The sequence below is a fragment of the Pseudoliparis swirei genome, chromosome 6 (genome assembly GCF_029220125.1).
Source record: "Pseudoliparis swirei isolate HS2019 ecotype Mariana Trench chromosome 6, NWPU_hadal_v1, whole genome shotgun sequence".
Taxonomy (NCBI): Eukaryota; Metazoa; Chordata; class Actinopteri; order Perciformes; family Liparidae; genus Pseudoliparis; species Pseudoliparis swirei.
Genome location: NC_079393.1, coordinates 11,747,926 through 11,754,388, shown reverse-complemented (window position 1 = coordinate 11,754,388; position 6,463 = coordinate 11,747,926).

Sequence of the window (6,463 nt, the reverse complement as noted above, 5' to 3'; positions counted from 1 at the left end):
TAAGCCTCTGGATCGGCCACCAGCATCGTCTGAGTGCTTGCTCCACGAGCAGCAGGGTACCAGAGCCATCACTCACATCACTTTAAGGACCACACTTGGAATTACATCTTAATGCAGAGGTGTCAGCCAATATTGTCACAATATTCACAGTGAAATGGCACTTTATGAATTACAATGTGTCAAGGCATACATGAAGCTCATTACTTTTCTACTCGAAACCTCTCCAGTTGCATATATGGACACTTTGATCAGCTTTGAAAGAGTATTACTTAAGCAGAGTAAGAGGCCTCTATGATGCTTCTCATTGGTTAATAATTGCTGTCCTTTATTCATTAACACTTGAATCACGACTTGTTCTTTCTGTTTTGGAGGAGCTATAGCGTCCTGAAGCTGTTAAAAATCTATTATGGTGTATTTCTTCATAATACAACCCCCCCCCCCCCCTCATTATTTTATTATTCTTGTATGCAAACAAATAGTCTTCCTTGTACAGAAATTCAACAAAGTTCCAAAATCTTAAAAAACAAAAAAAACATGTGGTTCACACAAACTTTTATAGACATTGTTTCGTCTGGTCTCTGAACGAGTATGAGAGAACCTGGAGCTCGTCTCCAGATGTTCTGATACAACGACGTCAGGAGGAGAATCTCAACGCTGCCGTCCATCGTCTCTACGTCACTCCTCAGTCCAAATATGGTAATTTCCTGTCTGCAGATTGTTGTGTTCGCTCCCGTTCAGATGTTTTGAACTGAACTAAAGTAGAAGAACGTTTTGGGTTGAGAGGGCGTTGAGTTTGAGGATTGGACCACCGTCGTCAAAATCAGAACCACGTCAGACTCTTCTTATTGATTTGGAAACAGTTCACGAAATAAGATGTCAAATAGAAAATAGAAAAAAATTAATGAAGCTTGGAGACATTCCTGGTGTTAAAGGATAAAAACAGGCCTGGAGTCTGCAGATCGCAGCGAAAGATGGAGGGAGTGTTCCTGATGGAACACCCCCCCCCGCTCCCCTTCTTTATCTTCATGACATGTTTTCTGTGCGTGTGTGTGGGTGTGTGTGTGTTGGGGGAAGGGGAAGTATTGAAACGCTGGGCCTGCTGTGACAATCAGCATTGCCAAAGCTACTGTCAGTGGGTGGCTGAAATGTCTGTCAGTCATCTATTCTGGCTTTTCCAGCTCAAGACCACTCCCAGCTGACACTACAACTACGTTGCAGTAAATACAAATTCTGGACAATTTTATCTAGGTTCCTCATATTCTACTTCACATTTAAAGCATTATAAACAATGCAAATGTTGTATTCTCCGAGTCGACCCAAATTCATATAGTTTAATAAATCATTGTCATTGCTTTTTCTGTGTTTAGTTGATGCCCTTGAGCTTGTGCACTTAACTTCATGCCCAAATCTATTTTTTCTTCCAGTTCAAGTTGATTATTGTTGTGTTTTTCTTTCTCGTTGATGATGTGGCTTCATGTTCACTTCATTCATACTCAATGCTTACTCTGTTGACATTAAGAGAGTAATGGATTTTTATATTTTTTCCACGACTTATCGTGAGAGTTAAATGAACTATCCTTTTTTTATTATATATTATGCAGTATTTAAAGTTTCAGCTCATTAAAAAACAGACGCCCTCCACATCCCCCAGGCTGTCTTTTACCCCCCACCAGCATGCAGTCAGGCTCCTCTAGCCACGGGCTCTGCTTGATCTGTTTTTCCTAAGTCAAAATTGAAATACTCAGACATATTTATTTATTTGCTTATGCTTTTTTTATTCCACGAAAGAACAGCCTTGTTTCTTTGTAACTTAAGCAACCGGCACCAGTGGATCAGAAAAAGGGCATTGTGCATGGTTGTGTTTGATTGGTATGAATTGTTATGCCAAAGGTATATTTGATCATTTGGTTCAACATTAAATATCTTATATATAAAAATGCTGCATGTGCCTAAATGTTGCACCAGAGCAGGCCCCTTGTGTTATCGGATTGGCCGTTTTTTTACCTGCACTATAAGGAGCCACCTGCACAGCAACTCAATGCCAGACTGGGGATTTACATTAAATACACTGATACTGATGCTGCATACAAACATAGAAATGGAATAAATCAATTTTGTTCGGGGAAATGCTTCACATACTTTTTGATGCAGCGCGATCTCCAATCTTTCTGCAAATGAGCTGCAGCCCCTTGTAATGGTTTCTGCTCCTCGTGGGAGGCCGGAGTCTCGGAAAAGCTGCTGATTGAGGGAGAAATGTAATACAGGTGTAAAGCAGACTTGATAGGGGTCTTACACGAGGGTTATGCATTTTAACGGCGATATACATACTGTTACATATTTATCAAAGAATATGGGATCTGCTGGGTTGACTATTTCTGGCCTGCAGAGATTTGTAAGTTTCTGCTGGAGTGTTGTTAATTCTGGCGGAGAGGGTGGCTATTATGTTGAATTAATAGGAATTAGGGGTTTAAATTGGTTAAGTAAGCACTTCATTAATCGTGAGTGGATTGCTGCGTGTGAGAGGTTTATAGGTGCTGTAGTGCTTAGATGAAAGAAAAGGAGGGTGTTGAGAATTAAAAAGCCGGGTGGTTCTCAGTAGATGCAAGAACTCCTAAAGAAACAACATAATGCAGAACTATGACGATTGGTCCATTAACTGGTTAGGCCATTGACATCGAAATTATTTGCATCTTTTTAATAAAAGAGTAATCGTTTCAGTCATTTTCTGAGTAAAACAACGGTGATGAAAATGCAACAACAAAAATGCAGTTTCTAGATTCTTAAATGAGAACTTTTCTGCTTCTCTTTGTCATGTATCAAAATTAACTAAATACTTCTGGGGTTTGGGACTTTTCGAGACGTCACCTCGGGCTAGGAAGTTATGATGAAAAAGATGTTAACGTTTCAGAACTATTCCAACAAATAACCGTCAGGTTAATCGATAATGAAATAAACTTTAGCTGCAGCCATATTATAATGTACTCTCCATGTTATGGCAAATGTTCATTCATGTATCTATTTTCCAATGTAACTTTGGTACTTAATGTGTAATAAAACTCCAGCAAGAGGTGCTTTTAAAGTCCTTGCTCACTACATATCTACAGTATAACATGCTGATGGTGTTACACTTCTGTACCTCAGGGTCTTTTAGATACTATTTTGTAAGTTTTACTGCAAGACTGAGAATGAAAATTTCATTTAAGGCTCCCTTTGAATGCTGAAACCTTCAAGAATAGGTAACTGTTCAATACTGTAATCGTTTGCCCTCAGTCTGGACACGGCAAGAGCTGCTGTGAGTGAAGTTATGGCAAGGGTCAGTTGGAAGCGTCTGCCTCACTTGATGTGGCTCCCCCAGCAGAGGTGGACTAATTGAGGTGTGTTTTTATCTGGGCCTGCTAATGATGATGAGGGTGCTGGAGAAGTAGACTGTCCCCTTAGGCTGAGGAATAGCATGACTTAGCCAACCTTCTGTACTTATTGTCCAACAAAGGGGGAATTCACTTAATGCAGTGCTTCAGAAAAGTGGATAATTGTGGCCACAATCAATAAAGTAGCAGAGCGTAAAATGAACGGTGTGCGCAGTGGAGCTGTGTTGTCGGGATTTGACGGAAATGGAAAGGAGCGAGGAGGATCTTGTGTTCTTGTGTTGGTTTCAGCCAAGTCATCAAATGAGAAGTCAATCCCAGTTTATTCACACAATATATGAGCAGGTCAAAGCGAGACGTGTTTACTTTGTGTGTGTGTGGCTGTGACTACAACCACGTGTGTGTTTGTGGAGATGTGATCGAGGGGGTAGGTTTGGTTGGATGAGCCACATTGTTCCTGTGCGGCCTAGTGACATCGCTGGAGGGCAGAGAGGGATGGGACCTGAGAGGGGTGACAGTGATAAATAGCCCTTTTAATAACAGCTGCCCCACTTGGCCAGCTAGTCCCAGTCAGTGTCCTTTGTGTATTTATGCCTATGTTTATTTATGCATCCATAGCATGCAGGAAATCACCACCGCAGGGGTACAATCATTCTTTTTTTTGTGGTGGGGGGGATTGCATCGGTTTAACTTTGGGATGGGGGGTAAGCGAGCTCATCTTAAACCGACCAGATATTCATTTAACCCTCAGGTTGATCTGTTGGTATGTCTATGAAATATACATATCTGAGAGATGATACTTGATACTATGATACTTAAAGCACAATCAGAAGTCCTGAAAAACAACCAGAAGGGATTGTGCTTTAATGAGCATGTAACAGTTTGGGATCTCACTACATTGGTAGCAATGCCATTGAACTCTATAGAGAAGAAGATTTGAATGCGTTAATGAATCCAGAGATATATTTCATCCAGTTTCTGAAGGTAGATCCAACATTTATAACTACCATGTACATTTTCTTAAGGTCCTGGATATGCTATTACTTTGTAGTATACTGTCTTGTCTTCAATCTGCGTGGCTTTTACATTTTTGGTTCATTGTTGCTGTGTGACTGAAGTCAAAAACCTTTTGTCTGCTGAAATATGACCTCAGGCCCAGGTCTGTGAATAGGGAGAGGGGAGGCTGTAGATCAGAAGTGTCAACGTTTCTTCCCGGAGGGCGATGCCGACGCTGTTCACACTCAAACCAGTTCCCTCCCTTTAATTTGTTCAATTAGTTAAGTATCCATATACATTATCGTGTATGCATTTTTCATGACTCTTCTTAACGCTCTGTTTAAACAGAACATCTTCCGGCTATGATTTGCCATTTGGATGAATGTCAAGGAGACTAAATGATTGCACTAATTGAGTAATTAAAAGCAGATGTTGGAGCAAGAGCCAACAGCATACACTTTAAACACTTTGCCCTCCAGAAAGCCGACAGTGTTTTTGACACCCCTGTTATGTATGGTTATCCCAGAGGTGCCTCTGTAATAGTTACAGTTTCACCCTTGTGATTATTCAGTTGAAGTCTTTGCTATTGAACCAAAATGGTGTTTTTATGCTATTTTGACCATGGGAAATGGTCTGGAAAAGAAAAGCCCATCATGCAGCCTAATAGCCGGACTCAGTGGTGCACAGATTCAACACAAGCTCTAGACAGGCAAAGCACGGTATCTCCTCACTCGCCCTATCACTCTTACCCCCCGCTGTCCTGTGGTGGGACACGAGTGGTCTATACGAGACTCTTCTGAGGGAGATGTCGCCATGTTGATGGTAATTAACATTGGAAATGTGCCAGTAATGAGAACCAGGGTGCCATCAAGTCGCCAAGGAACAGGGTGTAGTTCAATGGTTTTGACAGTTGCGGTGATTGGAGCATTGCTGGGAGGAACTTTACCAAGTGCAGATCAATAAGTAACAATTTTCCTATTAAAGAAAAATTATTTGGACATTGCACTAAAATAGCTTGTGGCTATTTCACTTCACACCAGCGCAAAGGTCTCTTGTTGAAGGATGGTTTGTGTAATGGTGTCTTTACTGAGGTGTTATTTGCTTTTCTTTCATTCTTGTATTCGGCAATAACTTAACTGAAAAGAGGAGATTTGGGGATTCTGGACCTCCCCCAACCGCCCCGTGTACTTAGATTCCATGATATTTATTCAAAAATAATTTACCTGGTTGTAGTTTCTCTCTTTTTTTGTTTTTATAAATGCTCTGAAGTCCCTCAAACCACAAATCTTCAGTCTAGTCCGGCAGCTGGCGCCTGAACATGTGTTATGGTCCTCGTGAATGCCTCCTCTGGCTCATATACTTTACATACTGGACATTTTTACTGAAACATTTCTCATCTGATTCAATTGTTCTTTCTATCCATCCCACATGTTATGTTTGAAATGGACAGCAGCTAATTGACAAATATCTAATATGTCACATACAGTTGGATCATCACTTCTCAGAAAAATGTTTTTAAAAAGGATCAAAGTTCCTCATCGACACTTGAGCTGGAACCACTTGATCCACCTTCTGAGATGCAAAGATCTGTTAATTTCCTGTGTTTACATCATTTGAAATTGAATATATGTCAAGTGATTTGTCAATTGATTAATTGGTAATACCAAGAGTTGTTTCTTACAGCCCCAGTAAATACTCATTCACCCACTAAAAGAGATCTTGAACGGACACAACGTTTAACTCCAGCTCATTGTTCAAAGGGATTGCCTGCACATTTGAAAATGAGTGGCCCTAATATCATATTTCAGAATTTCTAGGGTAGTTTATTTGGTGACACGGTATTTCTACATTACCCTTTCTGTGACAAGACAAGACAAATAGTGGTATCACACATTTCCAAGGACTTCTGCGACAGACCACTTATCAGAGCATTTTCAGTTTAACCTTAACGGTCTTCCCCTTTTTGATTGTTTCACCTGTAAAAATGAGAATATCATAAAGAGACGCTAATAATTACCTAGTTCATGCGGATGCAGTAAGGATATTCACAGTGGAGGGTGTTACATTGCATTACATGTCATTTAGCTGACGCTTTTATCCAA